Genomic DNA, 22,822 nt, shown 5'->3' with positions numbered 1-22,822 from the left:
GAATTTCAATAAATTGTAATAAATTCAATAGATTGGATTCTAATGAGCATATATAAATTCCACATCATTGAATTCAAATCAACCAATTTTTATTTTTTCCTTTAGTCATAACTTTCATTCAGGTTTTTTTTTCTTAAGATCATATCAACCAACCAACAATATATTCAAGTATCACCAAAAGCTTGTGTGAAACAGCTTTAGAGGTGAGAAATGGTTCACAAGAATTATATACTTCATATCTACAAGAAATCCAAAGAAAGGAATAATAATAATAATTACTTATTCAGTGTTTTAGCATTCAGATTTGCAGACAGGGCAAACTTTCTTCATCACCACCCATTTCTTAATACAATCCACATGATACTCATGCCCACATTTTTCCAATCTTTTCACCATTCTTGTACTCTTCCTGTTTATCATTACAATAACAATTATTACTAGAACAATAAAATATAATAATAATAATAATAAGGCAATTTGAAAATAAATTATCCCACATTTTGTGTATTGGCCAATAATAATCTCACCTTTAAAAATCACTATCAACGGTCCAACCTTTAAGCTATTTTTGTCTCAATGGACATCCGTTAAAAAATACTTAACGTCCTCAGATTTTTTCCGAGTCTCAAACTAATGTTTTAGGGCTTTTGATCGGAAGAATGATAGGACTCAGCGTATGTAAAGCTTATCTCAAAACGGTGATTCATATAGCTTAATTTTTGTTAATTGGACATTCAAACACCCGAATTAAAACACTGTTTCGCCGTTTGGATCACAGTTTCGAGATAAGTTTTACATAAGTCGACTCATATCTTTCTTCCGATCAAAAGCTCTAAAACACCGGTTTGAAACTCAAAAAAAAATTAAAATTAACGGCATTAAGTATTTTTTAACGGAGGCCCATTGAGACAAAAATTGTTGAATGGTTGAACCGTTGACAGTTATTTTTAAAGGTGGGATTATTATCGGCAAATACACAAAATGTGAGATTATTTATTTCCATTTGCCTAATAATAATAACAAATAAACAATAACAATAAGTTTATAAGGCTAAGGGGTGTGGGGGGCTCTAATGGGGGCTCTAGTGGGGGCTCCAGCCAATAATATTATGACGTGTGGCAGAGAGAGAAACTGGATAAGGGGGGTGTTGGAGCCCCCGTTGGAGCCCCTGGCCCTGGTGTGGAGGGGCTCCAGCTAATATATATTTTTTAATTAATTCCACACCCCTCAACGGCTCTTTTTCGAACTCCAAGACACCTTTTATCTCTCTTCTCCCGCGACCAGCCTCACGCCTGCCTGGATTTCCGCGCTCGCGCCCCTGCTCGCGCCCCGGTGGTGTGGGGTTAGCGCCCCGGGGCGCGAGCGGAGGGGCTCTAGCGCCCCGGTTAGCGCCCCACACCCCTCAGCCTAACTTACAAGGCATATAGGACAAGTATCATGACTTTGATCCATAGAATAATATACTTTTTCCCTTAAGCATTTAGCCATCCCATCCTCAGATAAGCCACTGTTCACATGCCCCATACTTTCTTCAAGAGCAAGCAATTCCTGTAGTAAATCATCACAAAATTTAACTTAAGAATGCCAGCATGGGAACGATGAGGTGGCATATTCGACATAGTCACGCAGACATCAAAATTAGATTATGAAAGTAAATAAGTAGTAATTAAACCTCATAGCTCATGTTGTCAATGTCTAGTCTCATATCTTCATACTCATCTGGAAAGTTTATGGGTTCAAATTCATCACAGGGATCAATCAAATCAACAGCTAACCGCGACCTACCGCTCCTGTAAACACCACCACCACCGCCCCATCCTCCTACAGCAGAATATGTTGGATATCTGGAAGATATGTTTTCTGAAGGAAACTGAAGCTCATTTGTTGAAGAACGACCGCCATTGTTGTAATTACAGTAATAATTAGGACTGTTTCTGTAAAAAGGTGTTGGTCTTTGATGATGATAATTGTGTCCATCATTGGTGGGCTGAAAATGGGAAATGTGAGGATTCTGTGAGGAAGAACTTCCTCCAGCATAGAACTGACTTGTTTCACGTCTCGGGTCACAAATATCTGTATACCAATGTGTTATGTTGTGGTCTCCGATCCATCATGGGTCGGGTCCGGTTTAGACGAATAGACAGAATTAGGAGATTAAGCTGTTTGAGTTTTGGCCAAGCCCAAAAGCTCTAATCAGGCCCAGTTTAGTTAAAGGGTTAAACCCTAATTGTCTAGTCTATATATTCTCTCCTGTACTTGTAAGTTGGTATCACTCAATAATAAGAAAACCCTAGTTATCGACAGTGGACGTAGGTCATACACCGTGACCGAACCACTTAAATCCTTGTGTCTCTTTCGTTTATTCTTTCGGTTTTACTATTGTATTCGTGTTTGTGTGTGACTCCGAACCTAAAAATTGGCATCAGAGCCTGGTTCTCGATTATACACACAGTTCCGCCGCCGCTGCTCCGCTGCTACAGTTCCACCGCCGCTGCTACAGTACCGCTGCCGCTGCTACAGTACCGCCGCCGCTACAGTACGCCGCCGCTGCTACAGTTCCGCCGCCGCTGATTAGGGTTCCGCAGCTGCTGGTTCGTTTTTTTCTGATCAGTTTCTAGTCCTTTTATTCCTTGGGTAGTTTGGTTGTTTGCTGTAATCAAAACTCAGTTTGGATAATGGCTGAAGACGGAAAGATCAAGATTGAGAAGTTTGATGGTCAGGATTTTGGATGGTGGAAAATGCAAATTGAGGATTTGCTATGTCAGAAAGACTTAATGGAAGCACTAGAAGAGAGGAAACCGGAAAGTATGAAAGATGATGAGTGGAAGGTACTTGACAGAAAAGCCATAGCTGTTATTAGACTCTCACTAGCTAAGAATGTGGCATTCAATATTGTAAATGAAACTACCACGTATGGTCTTATGAAAGCCTTGTCAAATATGTATGAAAAGCCTTCTGCATCAAACAAGGTATTTCTGATTAGACAGCTAGTTAACACCAGAATGAAGGAAGGGGCATCTGTTACCTCTCATGTTAATGACTTCAACACTATTATTTCTCGTTTGTCTTCTGTTGATATCAAGTTTGATGATGAAGTTCAAGCGTTACTCTTGTTATCCTCGTTACCCGAAAGTTGGTCACGGACTGTTACTGCAGTTAGTAGTTCTTCTGGGAATACTAAGCTTACTTTTGAAGGAGTCCGGGATTTGATTTTAGGGGAAGACATAAGAAGAAGGAATTCTGGTGAGACATCTAATTCTATATTGAGCACCGAAGGGAGAGGTAGGAGAAGAGAGAAAGGTAATGGCAGGGGTAGGTCAAAGTCTAGAAGAAGAAGTCAGTCAAAGCCCAGAAAAGACATTGAGTGTTGGAATTACAAAGAAATGGGGCATTTCAGAAACCAATGCCCTAACCCCTCAATTTCAAAAGAAAAGAAAGAATCTAAGAAGGAAGTTAATCTGGCAACCGGTTCAGATGATTCAGAAGGTTCAGAAGAGACTCTTATCTGCTGTGTTGAAGAATCAACAGATTCATGGATTATGGATTCTGGTGCATCTTTTCATGCCAGTTATAGCACGAAGAAGATGAAGAATCTCCGAACAGGTAATTTTGGTAAAGTTCGTTTGGCTAATAATCATGCTGTTGATATCACGGGGATGGGGGATATTGAACTAAAAACTTCATTGGGCACCTCATGGACTCTAAAGGATGTTCGGGTCGTTCCTAGCCTTAGAAGAAAGCTAATTTCTGTTGGGCAGTTAGATGACCAAGGATATGATGTTATGTTTGGTGGGGGTAAATGGAAAGTTGTGAAAGGGAATCTTGTGATCGCCAGAGGTAAAAAGAAGGCACTTTATACATGGTTGAAATTCCAGCTGATGGGGTAAATGCAGTGACCAGTGGACCGAGTCAGTCTAGTTTGTGGCACCAACGACTCGGCCACATGAGTGAAAAAGGGATGAAAATGCTCGTTGCTAAAGGAAAAATTCCAGAACTGAAGAAGGTTGAATCTGAATTTTGTGAACCATGTGTTTTCGGTAAAAAAGAAGAAAGTATCTTTTGTGAAGACCGGAAAACAACCGAAAGCTCAGAAATTGGAGCTTATTCACTCTGATGTCTATGGACCAACTTCAGTCTCTTCTTTGGGAGGATCGCACTATTATGTCACCTTCATTGATGATTCGACACGCAAGGTATGGGTTTACTTTCTTAAAAATAAATCTGATGTTTTTGATACTTTTAAGAAATGGAAAACTGCTGTTGAATTGGAAACTGATTTGAAGGTGAAATGCTTGAAGTCGGATAAAGGTGGTGAATACGTTAGCAAAGAATTCCGTGATTATTGTGAAGAGTACGGTATTCGGATGATCTTTACAGTCCCTGGCACTCCTCAACAAAATGGAGTGGCAGAACGAATGAACAGGACGTTAAATGAAAGGGCAAGAAGTATGAGACTTAATGCCGGGCTTCCAAAGACGTTCTGGGCAGATGCAGTTAACACTGCAGCTTATTTAATTAACCGGGGATTGTCAGTACCGTTGGGTTTCAAGACACCAGAAGAAGAGTGGAAAGGTAAAGCTGCAGATTATAAGCATTTGAAAGTCTTTGGGTGTAGCGCTTATGATCTAGTGAAAAATGACAAGCTTGATGCTAAAGCTAAAAAATATGTTTTCATTGGATATGGGTTAAACGAAATGGGCTACAGGCTTTGGGATTTAGAAAGCAGAAAAGTAGTCAGAAGCAAGCATGCAACTTTTAATGAGGCTGAGTTACACAAAGATAGAAACACTTCAAAATCAAGGGTTCAGAAAGAGCAGGTTGAATATGAAATTGATGCTCAGAAAAAGACAGTTGAGTCAGCTACCGAACCCGAGACAGAAACTGAAGAAACCACAGTTCCTGAATTTGAAGATGATATTGGTGGAAATGAAGAGTCAGAGGGAAGTCTCTGATAGTGGGAGTTCAGAGTCCGAGGATGAACAGTCTCCACAAGAATCTGACCCGCCTCAGCACTGGGTTAGGAGGTCCACCAGAGTTTCTAAACAGCCGGTACGTTACAAACCTTCAGTTAATTATCTCCTATTTAACTGAAAATGGTGAGCGAGAGAGTTATTATGAAGCACTTAAGTTGAAAGATTCGCTCCAGTGGGAGCATGCTATGAAGGAGGAGATGAACTCTTTGAGTAAAAACCAGACATGGGTTTTAACCAAGTTTCCACCAGATAAAAGAGTTCTACAGAATAAATGGGTCTATAGAGTCAAGGAAGAACATGATGGGTCTAAACGATACAAAGCTCGTTTAGTGGTCAAGGGTTTCCAGCAAAAGAAGGAAATTGATTATAATGAAATATTCTCTCCAGTTGTGAAGATGACCACCATCAGATTGATCTTAAGTATTGTTGCTGCAGAAAATTTACATCTAAAGCAATTAGATGTTAAGACAGCATTTTTACATGGTGATCTTGACGAGGAGATCTATATGGCACAACCTGAGGGATTTCAGGTTGCCGGGAAAGAAAAATGGGTCTGCAAATTGAAGAAAAGCTTGTATGGTCTGAAGTAGGCACCTAGGCAATGGTACCTAAAGTTTGATGATTTTATGGTGAGAACTGGGTACAAGAAATGCGAGGCCGACCATTGCTGCTACTTAAAGAAGTTTAAAGGCTCATATATCATTCTACTTCTTTATGTAGATGATATGTTAATTGCAGGATCTGATATGAAGGAGATTCGCAAGTTGAAGAAACAGTTGTCTGATGAATTTGAGATGAAAGATCTTGGTCCAGCCAAACAGATTTTTGGGGATGAGTATATCCAGAAAGAAAGATGGCTCCATAACACTATCCCAAGAGAAATACATAGGGAAAGTGTTAGAAAGATTCAGGATGAATGATGAGAAGACAAAACCGAGAAACACACCTCTGGGAAGTCATTTCAAACTTACCAAAGACCAGTCTCCCAGAACAGAGGAAGAAAGAACAGAGATGGCTAAAGTTCCGTATGCATCTGCTGTTGGCAATCTCATGTACGCCATGGTTTGTACACGGCCAGACATTGCTCATGCTGTCGGGGTAGTTAGTCGTTTTATGTCGGATCCGGGAAAGGAACATTGGGAAGCGGTGAAATGGTTACTCAGATACTTAAAGGGTACTTCCAGTTTGGGGTTATGTTTTAAGGGGAAGGATACAATTCTCAGGGGTTATTCAGATGCTGATCTGGGTGGATGTAAGAAGACGTTTAAAAGCACTACTGGTTATGTTTTCACAGTTGGGGGAACAGCAGTATGTTGGATGTCCAGACTTCAGAAAAGTGTTGCTTTATCAACCACTGAGGCAGAATATATGGCAGCAGCCGAAGCAAGTAAAGAATTAGTATGGTTGAGAACTTTTCTTGAAGAGTTGGGAAAGAAACAGGCAGAGTTCTTCTTATATTGTGACAATGAGAGTGCAGTGAAACTTGCGAAGAATCCAGTCTATCATTCGAAGACTAAGCACATCGGGAGGAGATATCACTTTGTCAGAGATTTGATCAGTGATGGTGTTTTCAGTTTGAAAAATATCTCAGGTGCTAAGAATCCAGCAGATATGTCACCAAGCCGGTGATGCTGGATAAGCTGAAGCTGTGCAGAGCTTCAGCAGGCCTTCAGGAATAATGTTGAGAAGGCGAAGGGTAACTAGGAGGTGCAAAACCAGATGTGTTTTATTTTACATGTACAAGGCAATGCAGGTGAAGACATTTTACGTCTCCAAATGGGAGCAGGTTGAAATGTTTGACGCATCCAAGTGGTGGTTTAGAGAAGATGTCTCGAAGCCCAAGTGGGAGATTGTTATGTTGTGGTCTCCGATCCATCATGGGTCGGGTCCGGTTTAGACGAATAGACAGAATTAGGAGATTAAGCTGTTTGAGTTTTGGCCAAGCCCAAAAGCTTTAATCAGGCCCAGTTTAGTTAAAGGGTTTAAACCCTAATTGTCTAGTCTATATATTCTCTCCTGTACTTGTAAGTTGGTATCACTCAATAATAAGAAAACCCTAGTTATCGACAGTGGACGTAGGTCATACACCGTGACCGAACCACTTAAATCCTTGTGTCTCTTTCGTTTATTCTTTCGGTTTTACTATTGTATTCGTGTTTGTGTGTGACTCCGAACCTAACACAATGAACAATTTGTTAACAAACACTTAGCATGAGAAAAGTTCAAGCTGAAGGTGGCAATTTTGACCCGTTATGGAGAGGTCAATTTGGGTGAATTTATGTCCAAAAGTTACGGGCCAATCGGATTGAAAGTGGCTCAAAGTCTATTTGTAACACATGTAACCTTCTAAATCATTTTTATTACGGTTGTAAACGAGCCAAGCCACTCGTGCTACTGAAGATCGGCTTGTTAAATGCTCGAGTCAAGCGCAAGTCGCCTCACGGGCCTAAACGAGCCAATAATTTATATAACTTCTATTTAATATATTAAATGTATATTTATATAATTATTTTTTAATTATATATACACCTATATACATATTATGTTAAAAATTATAATTGAACTATATATAAAGATAATTATTGGGTAACAAGCAGGCCTGGCTCGAGCCTAGTTGAGCTCGACTCGTTTACACCCGTAATTTTTATTGCCAACAAGTTAAATCATTTATAAGTGTAAGAAATGACAAAAAAGTGGGTGGGTCAACACAACCCGACCCGTTTTGACTTTTGACCTATACTCTGCTAATACTGTGACTTCTAGCCTACTCATCATCTTTTATTCATGGAACCAAAAGTACAAAAATTCTTTATAAATTAAAAAAAAAATAAATATTATTTACCTGCATGTGAGGTCCTTTGGTGATATGAAGCAGCATAAGGAACAGTATTCCACTCTCGACCCGTAAAATCAGCACTTAGATTGGCAGGGTGGACAGGGACAGAGTAGTTTGCAGAGTGTGTTGTCGGTTGGTAATCCCAGGAACCATAGCTGGGCACATGAGCTCTGGTCACACAAGGTTCCAACTCAGGTCCATATCTTCTTCTAACATTCCTCATCGAATCCTGACCATTGATCGAGAGATTAGATCCCCTATATGGAGGCCAACTAAGACCATCCGCAACAGGTTCTTGAATTGGCACATGAGAACTAGATGAACTCCCTGCATCATAAACGCTGCTCGAGCTACCTTCATATGCATCATAGGTCTTCCTTTTAAGCGGCCCTCTAGATTCAGAATGAATATGGCCAACGGGAACAACTGGCGGGAAAGATGTGTTTCCACTGGTTGATGCGTGTGTATAGGGATCAAAAGGAGGGCCTTGAGAAAGTTGGAGGGAAGCGGTGTATTTCATTATTAATGTTCGATGAATGATACTCGTTTGATCTGTCACGTATTCCCCAATGAGAATTTGAATGGTGTCCACCTCTTATCTGATGATCCATTGGAGTGACAAAGTGACCATTCTCCATGCCAGCACCCCCTGCAAAAGATCCATGGTTAATTTATTGAAGATATTAAATAAAATAGATTAATCCAATTGGCCCGTTGACTGACCCCACCACCCTCAACAAAATGCCACCTCTACAAGCTACCACTCTACTAGTGAGGCTCAGAAATGCTTATATTTACCAAATAAACATTGGAAGTTACTCTAATGAATATACAAATTTTTTATGAACAAGAACAAGTTACCCATAGGGATGTAAGGCTGTTCAACAGGAGGATGAATTTTTCCATGCTGGTAATGCCCTGGTATCATGAGTTGATTAGACATGTGTCTATGCTCCATCCTATTTGAAAGAACTTGATCTCACTCTGTTTTTGAAATTATTCTGCACAAAAAAGAAAAAAGTATCTCAAAAACTAAGAAAGATGGCGGCAAACATTCACCTTAGAGGGCATTTCCAACACAGTAGGCAACATTTGCATAGAAGAAAGAACCTCACGGTAACTGTAAAAACTACCGATCACTGTAAGGTGTCTAAAAATGAATAAAATCTGTATCAGTTAATTACCAGATGAATAGTTCATAAAAATCGACCCTTTTTGGTTTGTGTATCAATACACACGTGACTACTCTACAAATTTCATTCAAGTTATTTGAAGGCCCTGTTTGTTTTTGCCTCTTTTCTCTGAATAGAGGAAAACGTCTGATTCGGTCAGACGTAATCAGACGTGGGGCTGTTTGTTTTTTTTCTTGCATTAAGAGGTTCAGCGTCTTAATAGCATCTGAACCAGTAAGAGCTTTTAGTGGGTCTGAAAATTAACCCAAAAAAAAACACACGTTTGTCTCCGGCCTCCATTAACTTCTAACCCGGAGACTAGGCTCCATCTCCGACGACTAGAGGTTTGTCTCTAGCCTCCACCTCTTAATGATTCAGATTTCAGACATTTGAACCACCTCTTAACATTCAGATGTGGTATTCAGATTCAAACTTAAATCTCTAAAAAAAAACAAACGGGGCCGAAGAAATCAAATAGCTAATCAAACATCTAAAGATCATTTCTAGCAACTTCACAGTAATATTTTTCACCAACTCTAGTATGATATGAAAGCAAAGATCATGTGTTTGAAATCCACCATATGCATGGATCCTAATAGATAACATAGAACATGAAGATAAATTAGTTTCTACCGAAATGCTTAGTTGCATTTGACAAGTTGGAACTTAAATAGAACCTGTGCCCTTTATGCACTGCAACAAGGTGACATAATCACCAATCGTCCAACGGTGGCACTGGACCCCAACATGTGCTCTTGTTTATGTTGCTTACCATTTCACAACCAACCGTGTCATGATAGCATTCGTAAAAGTAGCTGTATGAACATAATATGAAGTTTCTTAGGAAAAATCACAAAACTAATATCTAACAACAGTAAAGAAGCCGGTCACTGTATTGAGAAGGAAAAAAAAAAGAACAGAAAACAACATTCAAGATACTAAAACTATGAGAACGAAGTATGCAAAGATTTTGAAAGAGCAAGTATTTTACTTGAAGTGTTTTATTATTAGTTGCTTCCGGAGTCTAAAAGCACTAATTTTAAAGTTCCCACAATAACTACAATGCTTGACTTGACAGTAGTTTGATAGAAGTGCTTTAGTTTCAGTCAAATAACTATGTAATCATTAATGAGTCCTTAAGAATATTTAACTAATTGTTGAAACACTTGCATCAAACTAGTATAAGTCAAACATTATTCGAGTAAAAAATGTTGTTTCAAGATAAATTTATCAAATATGAGAAATTATATGCAAGGAGTAACTATAATGAATGCAAACTCAAATGAAAGCATCAATATATAGCATACCAGAAGAAATGCCGATCCATATCTACAAACACTGCAAATCCAGCACTCTCAAGGACTAGAACAAGATGAATTGTCACAATATAGATGGTAGCTTTTGTAGAAACAACTGGTTGTATGTTAAAATATAAGAAAAGAGATATTCATTGTCTCTGAAACAACTAGACTACAAATGTTACTCGTCACTGATAACCATGACAATACATACACATACATAGACACACACACACACACACACATATTTATACAGACACATGTGAAGGATAGATGGATGGGAGTCCTGATTCTTGACCACTTTATTCCGTGGGGGGCTACAAAATTGAACATATTCATCTTCCAACAGTAATAACTTATAGGCATCCTTCCAGCTAGTACGCCTAGTGTTTTAGGAAGGCAAATTTTATACCATGTACAGCTATAAATCCATACATTAACCAATTTTAGTAATAAAAATAAGTAGAAAAAAAAGGCTGAATAAGTTATAGACATATTAAGAGATCTACCAACGCATGTTGCAGGTTGATATTCAATATAAATTGCCTTCATAACCCAAAAAGTTGCACGATACAATTTTCCTCACAGGCCAAAGCACATCATATGCTACAGACAAATTAGGATCCAAAATAACAGTCAGTCACACATACGAAAATTTGAAACTACAACTAAGTGCTCTTCTTTGCTACATGAAACTGTCACTAGCGTATATAGGAAAACTATAATTGCATTACTCACTATGGTTACAACTTCTAGAATTGAATGTGATCGTGCAAAACCTTCTGCAAACTCGCAAGTAAACCCTCAACAGCAAAGCTACCAATAACACAGAAATGGCGTTCCACTTATTCATATTTTAATCATTTTATGATTATCTGAGCAAAGCCCCGCCTTGCCAACTCACCCGTACAACCTTTGAAGAGAGTAAAAAACAATTTTTTGCATCCTATTGCTGATTATGTTCTTCAATAACATCAAATCAAAGGTGACTTCTACTTTACAGAGTCGAACTCCTGCATGCCACTAACTACATTGGAATGTTGACATTTAAGGGCTGTGGCATTATCGTGAATCAGATTTCATCCCACCACATAATGAAATCCCAATATTATTATCAATTCACCATGACTCATGACTTCACTCTTTCACAATAGAAAACCAAGATTTTTGACAGATAAGTCTTTAACAATACAGAATTCCAGAATCAATGTAGTGAAAACAGGATTACTGCAGAAATCGATGTTCAACTTCCATTTAAAGTGTATCCTAAGAGACAGAAATGGTACCACCACCTATCCAACTGGACCAACCATAAGTCATTAGCATAAGATTTGGACTAGAGTTAAACGATTAAACCTCCACCCTTTAGCTAACAAATTATCACAATTTCATAACTTGTGGTCCAACGGGTATAAAACCTATATGGTCCATGATCAAAGAGGAACCCATTCATAAGATTTTTGATAGAGGCACAAAACCGTAGAGCTATCAAAATGAAAACTATCTTCTGTTTCTCAGATAGGTAAAAACTGCCTGCAATGGAATGCCAACAAAATTTAAACGAGTATAAAAGAAAGAACAAACAGCTCTACCAAATGAAGCTCCTATGAACAGCTAGACTATCGTAACAAGAAATGCACAAATTACTATCATATGCTACAGTGAATAAGTGTACAGAAGACTAACGGTGTGATGTCCTTGAAGCAATAAATCTAAGCAACAATGGGTAAGGGTGCATGTGTGAGAGAAACAGATAAGTGATTTACATTCTATACCACTTACCAGCCAGTCCTGATAATAAAGGTGTACTATATGGAGACAGTTGAGCTGTCTGATTATGACGCATGAGCAACATCACTGATCCTGCAGAGATCTTACAAAGAACAAGATTATACCAACTTCTAAGATAACTTAAGCTGGCTTCCTACAAATGTACAAGGTAATTACACCTGCCTGTTTTTTTTTCTTATAACAACCAATACCAAGGTTAAAAAAGCAAATTAGAAAGTTCTTTGGCTCACACAAATAATTAAACTCAGTTACAAAATACCAACGGAATCGACCAATTTTAATTTGGAATCATTAACCTAAAGTGCAGTTTTGGGTGCAACGTCTCCGTCCCCTAGGAAGGGGTAAGGTTCGCCTTGTCTCACCCTCCCCGGACCTACGTACATGTGGGACCTCACTAGGTATATTTGTTTTTCAACCTTAAGTGCAATTATGCATAAGCAGACTTTTTATATTACAAATACATTTCAGAAATCACCCGCAACTGAAAAACAGAAAATAACAAGTACAGTCTTACAAACAACCATTGCTGCAGAAACAGAACTATGTTTCATGCTTGTGGATTGTGCTTAAAAAGTAACCGTTAATTTTGAATGCCGTATTGAAAGACTCCTACAACGAAACCAGACATCGATGCTTGCAAAAGTACTTAAGAGAGATCCTATTCAAAATTCATTATAACCTAAATAAGCAGTAGAAGCAAACAGTCTATTTTAACGAGTCTTTGACACGTGTCATAATATCTAATGCGTAAATAGAGATTAGCATAATATCACTATTATATATCATACAAATATGTAAACAATTTGCAGCCTCGAATTTCTACACAATTTTATGATTGCTGGATTACAATTTTGTTCCTACGCTTCCGAAAACGAACCTAGACAACTAACAAATTTGGAAGGAACAATAGTTTATTTATGTATAAAAATGATATGATCAAAGCATATAGAATAACCTACAGACGCACATAATATTATATGATTTTGTAAATATAATACTAATACAAAAACACATCCATACAAATCGAATAAACCCTAACAAAATCATGTAAAAGAGGATCGGACGATTTGCAACTCAATACAATTGACAATTTTGTTACTAGATAAAGAAAGCGTATTAACGACAGCAGTATAAATAAAATAAAATCAAAATAAACCGATTAAATATGAATATGGCGGGAAGAGGAAGATACCGTCGAAAAATAACTGACTGCCGGTGACGGAGAGAATAATAATAAGAAGAGGAGGTTTTAACTCTTGGAGTTGGAGGAGCCCACCGTTGGGGTTGTTGCTCAGTTGGCGTTTATAAACATACCGGATAAATTAATGTATAAATTACCATGAATAATTTAATATAAATAAAAAAAAGATAACTAAGCCTCTTTATATTATGTAAAAAAATGTATTACAAATATAGTCGTATTATATCATCAAATATATTTGACTTTTAAATCGAGAATGTGTTGTTCTACAATCGGTATACGATAATGAAGCAATGCCACTGAAAGTAAATATAAAACAATGAGGCCTTTCGATGTGAAAGATATAGCTAAAGTCTTTCACAAATTTTCAATATTTAATAAAAATGGTTTGTTGTAGATTTTTGAATTTCACAAAGTATGTTGTGAAATATATTCTAACAATGTACATTAGTATAATATGTAAATATTTATTTGTATAAAAATGTATAGATATAATACAAATAGAGTTTAAATAAAAGTGAATAATTTAATTAGATATAATATAAATAGAGTGTAAAAAGAAAGTGAATATTTTTTTATATTTGCCATATATAAGTTTTGGAGGGAAAAAAATTGTAAGAATTAACAACAAACTGACACGTGTCATAATTATTTTACTTTATTAGAATAGGTAGATTGATTTACGGATTAAGTTGTTCAAAAAGTTTCGATTTCACTCTTTATCCAAAACTAAACCGTGGTTAAATTGTGGCATGTGCCGTGTGATGGATAAAATGGTCACTTCATCCCTTAACTAAAATATCCATTAATTTAAAAAACAATATAAATTAAAATTAAATATTTGATGAGGTCCACTTGATTTTATAATTGAAGCCTAACAACAACAAGAAAAGAGTGAACTAAAAAAAAATTTACGGATCTGTCTTATTTGGTTAATTTATAGATTTGAAATGAATCAATTTCTTTATATTGTTTGTTTGACACAAAAAGAAGCGGGAATGAAATACAGATGATTAAAATACCCATATCTTAAAATAAAGAAAACTTATTTATCAAAATAAAAAAATGCAAATGGCGGCGACAGCAATGCAACAGGTGGTGGTGGGGATGATGGTCTGGTGGTAGTGTTGTGACGGTCATGGGAAGTCTCCACCGAGGCAAACAAAACAAATCCGTGAGCCCTTGGATGGACTATCCATTAGAAGCAAATCAGATAATATTGGTGATACGAGAGGCGTATGTTACGAATGGTATCAGAGTCACTCTGATCTGCTCAAGATGGCGGGTGGCAAACCTCATTGAGGAAGATGAGTCCCGGGGGAGGGGGTTGTGATTGTAACGATATAGAAATTACATGGAAGATGACCGACTGTATACCCTAGGTAAATCTCATAAGTAATGATCTTACATCTTCAATGCATTTTGGGCTTAATGCTAGTGGACGAGATGAGAGCTCCATAATTAAGCGAACTTACGTGGGAGTAGTATTAGGATGAGTAACCTCTTGAAAAGTCTCTACTGAAGAACCAAATTAGTCTTTGGATGGGCTATCCATCATGGCCAAGCAAACAATATTAGTGATATGAGGTGTGAGATGTTATAGTGGTGGCGGCGGTGGTGGAGATTAGGTGGCGATGTTGAAAAAATAAGGTGAAAGAGGAATGAAATGATAAAAAAAAGTACGACAGAACGGATTTGGTGGAATGAGATTTTTTGTGTAATCTTTGGATCTATTCATAATAATTATCCATTTCATTTCACCTGTCAATTTATACTAAAGCTACTTATATATAAAGTTAATATCCTCATCTAAAAAACGTTCTTCATCTCTTGTAGCACAACCACCCCTCCATTCACCATGCCACCCACTCCATTGTCTTCTAGCGGCCAATCCTCAAGTAGCCACCCTCTGCACATCACTGCCACCACCACTACCACGCCACCACATTATCACCACAACGATTTTTCTTTTTGAAATGGTGTTGATTATAAAAAAATTAGGCAAACGGGAAAGTAAAAAAAAAAAGGTTTTTAGTGTATCCGCTATTAAGAATGACGGATTAGGGGTTAGTGAATTTGGACCCGTCTTTGATAATAACGGATCACCTAACAAAAACTTACAATATTCCACAATCATATAATCCGCTATTGAGAATAGCGGATTAGGAGAAACATTATTTAACCTCGTTAGGCGCCAAGTTAACCAAGTTTGTAACCAAACTAACTAACCCCATTAACCAAACTAACCTAACTTTGGATTCTACCCCAACTAATCTAACTTTGGATTCTACCCCCTTATAATACACTGCAAAGCTCCATAATTCATTTGCCAATTTCACATTCAAAGACTGCCTTACTGCAAAGCCATTCACATGCAAAGCTCATAACATCTGAAAAGCTTCATAATTCATCTGCCATTCCACATGCAAAGTTGTTCCCTGCCAAATAGCCAATTCACAAGAAGATAAAGGTGCCATAGATTCCCTGCCAATTCACAAGATGATAAACAATTTACCAAGCTGCCATGAATGCAACCAAGCTGCCATGAGCTGTCCATGATTTGCCACCATGAAGAAGACGAAGACAACAAAAAAATATCTTTTCCTAATCTGCCATTCTCAACTGCAGATTAGGTTTTTCAAAAAAAATTATTTTTTCCTAATCCGTCATTCATAATGGCGGATTAGGTTTTAAATTTAAAACCCTAACTAGTATCTAAACCCCTCGCGTTGCGGGGGGTTGTGAAACCACAACAATGAAAGCGATTCAAAGATTTGGATGTTGACTGTTTCACATTACTTAGGCAATGTTTCTATGTAGCTCTCAACTAATTGACACACTACCAAATCAGAAGTAAAGAAACATTCTACTAATTGTGCAAAGCATAATACACAGAAAAGGAAACAAACCTATACTAATTGTGTAGCACTCAAAAAGATTATAAGCATCTAAAGTGCCCAACGTTAGTATATTAGTATATTATAATTATACTAATGGCCTCTTTCATGGAAGAGATATTTGCTAAGCTCACAACTTGACAGCAACAATGTTTATACACACAAATGCAGAGTCGATGCTAAAAAGATGTAAAAAGCCAGAAAAGATGATTCTTGCATTATTTCTAGCATGCGATATAAAAAAAACAAAAACCGAACATCATCATAACCTTAAAATCCATTTGTAAAGGTGGAATCACAAACATAACCACATTCTGAGTCAAAAGCCTAAAAAGTAAACCGAATATCACATGCCATAACGAATATTAAATTGTCAACTTGAGGCTCAATTCGAATCATGGCTGTAACATACATTGTCACGCCTAAGACTGAACTTCATCATAGCCATAAATCGATAAGTAACACGTTTTTTCACTACAAAAATTGATTATAATTTAGAAGCGCATCTGATGTGCTGAGATTGGTTTCAAACCATCATCATAGTTACACGGTTTTCCGGTACCAACATCTGCCTTCGCCATAGACAGACAGAAAGCACTGTAGGCGAGAGTTTTTGGCAGATGTAAATAGGAGAGAGATGGTAACGCTGGTAGCAGAGAATATTAAACACTAAACCCTCATGAGTCATGACTCACCCGATGAGAGTAATGAAGTTATCATGACTCAGCTTATGATGTAAGACAAATCATGTTGCGAATGACATGCGTAAATGAACACACATACGTGTAACTCATAGAACGTGTAAGGGATGATACAACCAACACTGTAGAAGGTACAACCAGTAGTACTACGTAAAGAAGTTCTCTTTTAATACATATATATAATTTTGTTGATAATATTAGTTAAATATTAGGGTTTAAATATCAGTTAAATATTAGGGTATACATATTAGTTAAAAATGTTAAAAAATAAAGTAAATAACTTTAATTGTTTTTCACAACCATTTATTAAAAATAATTTAATTCACTATCAACTAATTAAAATATAATTAATTTAAACCCCCCTCAGTAACATTTGAAAAGAAGAAAAAAAAATTGATAGGCATACCCTTGGATGAAATAAGTGTATAGTTGCCGATGAAATGACCCGTTAAATGAGTTAGTGTTTGCGTAAAACTAATTTTGGCATAAATGCGATGACATGTTTTTAACTTGCCTAATCTATTTTTGTTTTTAACTAACCATGTTAAAATTAACATACATCAAGTTTAAGACCCGCTATCAAAAATACATAAATTTAAAATTAAAATAAGTAAATATACTTAAAACTAAAGTTATACTTAAGACATAAAAATACAATATCAAGCATGATAAATATATCACAATCCAATTCATGGCATGTACTTCTCTTGAAAACTAAGTTATACTTAAGACATAAAATAAAACAAACAGAAACTTAAATACATGATTAAAAAAATACAATAATTAATGTTGTCGGTTCGGACAATTGTTGATCCTGTGACCCGTTGATTTACAACCAGAACACCTACGACCCGTCGTTTCCTCAGCGTAGCAGGCGTCCATCTCGTTATGCATCTTCCTCGCACGTCGTCTTCCCCTTAAGATAGTTATCTTCGATGGGTCCCCATGAATTCGCCAACCGACGTACATCCAATCTTGTTTATGAGGCACCGGGTGGCTGTATTGTGCATGGTATGTTTCTGTGTAAAACCTTGGATCAACAGTTTTCTTTGACTTTCACGTATGTGGTGGCATACTGCAATTGCATGGCTACACGAGAAACGATAAATTTGCCACTTACCACACGTGCAGGTTCGTTCTTGGAATTCTATCGTATACGGACTGTAGCCAGATTCATCCGATGTTTATAGGGATGTCTCCACTATGTACCTTTGATGACGTGATGAATAAGGGAACACTCGGTGTTGTCGAGCCTTGATTTCACGATTATGGAAGATTGTCCACATACGTTGAGGAAAGTCCGTTTAGCAATTATACGCGGTTGTGTAGTGTATGGTGTATTGTTCAACTTCTCTTTTAAATGTATATTCAATTAATGCTTTTATTGGGAGCATCCAGGCACCACGTAACACATTGTTCATGCTTTCCGATATGTTCGTGGTGAGGTTACCCCATCGTCGATTCCCACGATCATACATGACTGTCCATTTTGTTTTATCTATTCCACGGAGGTACCGCCACGCTTCTTTCTTTGTTGCCTTAAGCTCATCCATCAGGCGACCATACTTTCTTTGTTGTGTTGTGCTTCTGATCTCCCAACACATCCTTTTCAAGCTCACACTCTTGAACTTCGCCATGAAATTGCTTCTTACATGCCTTAGACAAAATTGATGGTAGGCATGGGGTTCCTTCCATGATTCTAAATTATCCATGGCGTTTTTTATACCCGCATGCATGCTAGAAATTACACACAACTTTCACCTTGCGAGGTCTTCAACATTGTCAGCAAATTGTTGAAGAAACCACTTCCAGCTCTCGTTTGTTTCCTCATCCACCAATGCGTACGTAATCGGAAAGATCATGTTGTTTGCATTTTTGGAAACCGCCATCAATATGTTTCCCTTGTAAGTGTCCCTTAGATGGGTGGCATTTATAGAGTTCACATGAATGCAAAAACTAAAAGCTTCAATACTTGGGCGGAATGCCCAAAATACATACTTGAATATTGAGCAGTCACTTGGACTATAGGGATGATGTAACCACTGGACAACGGTACCGGGGAGTTTGCTTGTTGTAGTGCCATTATGTAGCTTGATAATTCATGGAAGTTTTCATCCCAGCTACCGTATATATTTTCGACGACTTTTTCCCTGGCTTGCCGTAAGTGATATCAACATTCAGTTTCTCTTTGATCAGAGACTGAATTTGTTTCACAGTATACGATACATCTACAAGAACTTGTTGTTGGATGTGGGCTGCTACAACTTTTGATCTTAGGGCTCGGATTTTGCGAGAAACAGTGGTGAAACACGAATGAGCCGGTGTCCAATTTGTCATTTTGAAACAACTGGAATTTTTTAATTTTCTTGGCGTGCATGTAAAATGACATGGTTGAGAGGTATCTTGCTAGTTGTTTGTTTCCTTGATACTTTTAGATTTCGCTATGAAGACTTTGGGGGTTTCTGCCATAAACATCTCTCTGTTGTGGTTGATATTCCACATTCTAATGACGTAATCAACTTGCTTTTTGAAGTGATATACATATTTAAACATATTTCTGTTAGGATCAGACAGGTCACACACATGAACACAAATCACACACCACTCAACTCACAATCAAGAACAACATAAATATTTATTGTGGTTCGGTCCGGCTCTGACCTACGTCCACTCTCGGTAACTAGGAGGTTTTTTTTCTTGTTAGATGCTTTAAAACAGATACAAGATCAATCTCTTATATAGAGATTAAATAGGAATTTGTTAAACAAAGAAATTAATGTTGCAGAAGAAAATGGATAACACACAGTGTCTTCAACCACTTCTTTTGACAGGTTGCAAACATGGTTGCAGGTTTCACACATGTTTTCTGCTGCTGCTTTTTGGCAAACCACAAGAGTGGCTTCACACTCAACAATCTCCCACTTGAAGCCACTGAACAATCTTCACTTGCGCTTCAACTGTGCATATGTATTTCTGTAAGAAACTTCTGATCTTAGTACATTCCTAGTTACCCGACCTTCTCTTCAATTATCCTGAAGGCCAGTTGAAGCTATGCAAAGCTTCAACTTCTCTAAGGTGACAACCTTAGTCAACATATCAGTTGGATTTTCAGTTCCTATGATCTTCTTCAACTTTAGAGTACCATCACTAACTTTGTCTATGATGAAGTGATATCTCAGCTGTATGTGTTTCGTCTTTCGAATGGAAGACATGATTCTTTGCAAGATGAATTGCACTTTGATTATCACAGAATAGTGCACAATCATCTGGTTCTTTGCCAAGTTTGTTCAGAAAATTCTTCAACCATATAATCTCTTTGCTTGCTTCAGCAACTGCCATATACTCTGCTTCAATGGTTGAAAGGGCAACACTTTCTGTAGTTTAGACATCCAACTTACCGCAGTGTCTCCCACTGTAAAGACATACCCGGCAGTGCTTTTGAATGATTCTTTGCAACCACCAAGGTCTGCATCTGCAAAGCCTTTCAGAATAACATCTTTCCCCTTAAAATACAATGCCACTTTTGAAGTCCCCTTCAAATATCTTAGCAACCACTTAACTGCTTCCCAATGTTCTTTACCCAGATTAGACATAAACTGACTAACAACTCCCACTGCATGAGCAATATCTGCTCTCGTGCATACCATTGCATACATGAGGCTACCAACTGCAGATGATACGGAACTTTAGCCATTTCTGCTTTGTCTTCTTCTGATTTAGGTGACTGATCTTTGGAATGCTTAAAGTGACTTCCCAAGGGTGTGCTTCTGATCTTGGCATCTTTAAGGTTGAATTTCTCTAACACTTTCTCAATGTATTTCTCTTGAGAGAGTGTCAAAGAACCATCTTCTTTGTTTATGAAAATACTCATCCCGAGAATTTGGTTTGCAGCTCCTAAGTCTTTCATTTCGAACTCTTCAGACATTTGCTTCTTTAACTTCTTGATTTCTGTCATGTCCGAACCTGCAATCAACATATCATTACATAGAGTAGTATAATGATATAAGAACCCTTGAACTTCTTTATGTAACAACAATGGTCATTGTCACATCTCTTGTAACCAACTCTTCCCATGAAGTTAGCAAACTTCAGGTACCATTGTCTGGGCGCTTGCTTCAGACCATACAAACTCTTCTTCAATTTACACACCAAGTTTTCTTTACCTTTAACCTGAAAACCTTCTGGTTGTGTCATGTAGATTTCTTCTTCTAGGTCACCGTGTAGAATAGCTGTTTTGACATCTAGTTGCTCTAGATGCAAGCCTTCTGCTACTACAATACTAAGAACAAGTCTGATAGTGGTCATCTTCACTACTGGAGAGAATATCTCATTGAAATCGGTTCCCTCTTTCTGTTGTAAACCCTTGACTACCAATCTTGCTTTGTACCGTTTGGTACCATCATGTTCATCCTTGACCTGAAAACCCATTTGTTTTGAAGAACCTTGATATAATGCTAAATATTTATGTTTCCCGTGTATATTTTATTTAATATTTTAATAGTTTTTGTTCGTTTTTAGTCGAAATTTGTATACTACTAACACTTTTATGTTTCGTAAGCATTGGAAGTTGATCATGATCGAAAAGGGCAAAAAACGTGTCATGAAGGAACCAGAACAGAGAACCGATCAGACCGGGCGGGACAAGCCGCGCCACGTGGCCAGGTTCCCACATCCTGGTCGCGCGGTGCCTAGGGGATGCTGGAGGATTTCTATTTCGTTTTTGCTACATGTTGGGCCTTGATTTGGGTATTTAAACATCTTTAACTTAAACCTGAACATAACCTAAAGCCACCAGACGATTTTTGGAGTTCTTGAAGGATATTTTCGAGTCTTGTGGTGATTTTGAAGGCAAGAGGACAGCCGGTGAAGAGTTACACGTTCACGTTTGGAGATTACGTGTTTTATCTCCTTTAATCTTTCGTTCTTTAGATTTTCACCATGTTTTCAGTTTTATTTGTTTGTATGATTTAGACTTTGTGTGTGACAATCGTCAATTTCAGGTTAACTCCGTTAACTCAACTCCGTCAATTCAAACTTAAGATCACTAAATCTATAACGCACACTTCATTACATTTAAACTAGGGTTTAAATGACGCTTAACACTTACTACATGTGTAGTCTTTCGGGATTTGCACCGAAACGCAAACGAGTTGACGCAAACGATTGATGAATAAACGAAAAACGTCAAAACAATAATTATGTGATAATTATGTGTTAACATATGTGTTACTTGATTATATTGTGTGTAATGCTAGACAAGAAATAAGAACTAAGTTAGTTAAGTTAGAAAAACAACACTTGAAAGTAGAGGGACTTGAGTGTAACTTGTATATCTATAAATATATCATTAACTTAACCCTAACTATTATTATTATTATAAACCCAACCCCGATCGGAACCCTCCCACCCCAAAACCTTGGCTGCCGTCCACTTTGTACACACATACATCAAGAAATCAAGCTTGTGATTGAAGAACTAGGTGCTAGGAAGGTATAATTGATCATCCTTTACATTCTTGTTGATTGATTTTGATGTTTAATGGGTTAATTGAAAACCCTAGATGAGCCGATTTCATGTATGTATGAAGTTAACATGATTGTTGTTGATTGATGATGATTTGATAACTAGATTGAATCTTGTTGCATGTAAATTGTTGTGTCTTTGATTTGAGTTCAAACACAAACCCTAATCAAGTATGTAATATGTAATTGATGTGCATGGATGGTGTTTATGGAGTCTAGAGGGTCATATGAATGCATGATAGTTCATAGGTTGTTAATATATTGAGTTTGGATGCAAACAGTTTCTGGACAGAATGTGTATATGATGTTTAAGTGACTGTAACGAAGTGTAAAGGTGAAAATTGGTTGAGATTATTGGTACTATAGTAAACTAGGTTGAGTCTAGTTTCTATAAAGTATAAGTTTGTAATTTTTGGACAAGTAGAAGTTAA

General features: G+C 37.4%; 1 pseudogene across 1 annotated transcript; it reads right to left on the bottom strand.

Annotated features, from left to right (window-relative positions):
* Positions 1-189: 189 nt before the first annotated feature.
* LOC143636844 (uncharacterized) lies at positions 190-10,870 on the bottom strand (annotated as a pseudogene). The gene is made up of 6 exons (XR_013154321.1): positions 10,289-10,870; positions 8,671-8,810; positions 7,816-8,458; positions 1,673-2,073; positions 1,417-1,548; positions 190-409 (listed from the first exon to the last, which is right to left on the bottom strand). The product of XR_013154321.1 is annotated as an uncharacterized LOC143636844 (transcript).
* Positions 10,871-22,822: the final 11,952 nt, after the last annotated feature.

This window comes from Bidens hawaiensis, unplaced genomic scaffold, assembly GCF_021521415.1.
Source record: "Bidens hawaiensis isolate Kalapana, Puna unplaced genomic scaffold, B.hawaiensis_p1.1 tig00008064_1, whole genome shotgun sequence".
NCBI lineage: Eukaryota > Viridiplantae > Streptophyta > Magnoliopsida > Asterales > Asteraceae > Bidens > Bidens hawaiensis.
This window is presented reverse-complemented; position numbering and strand designations above follow the sequence as displayed.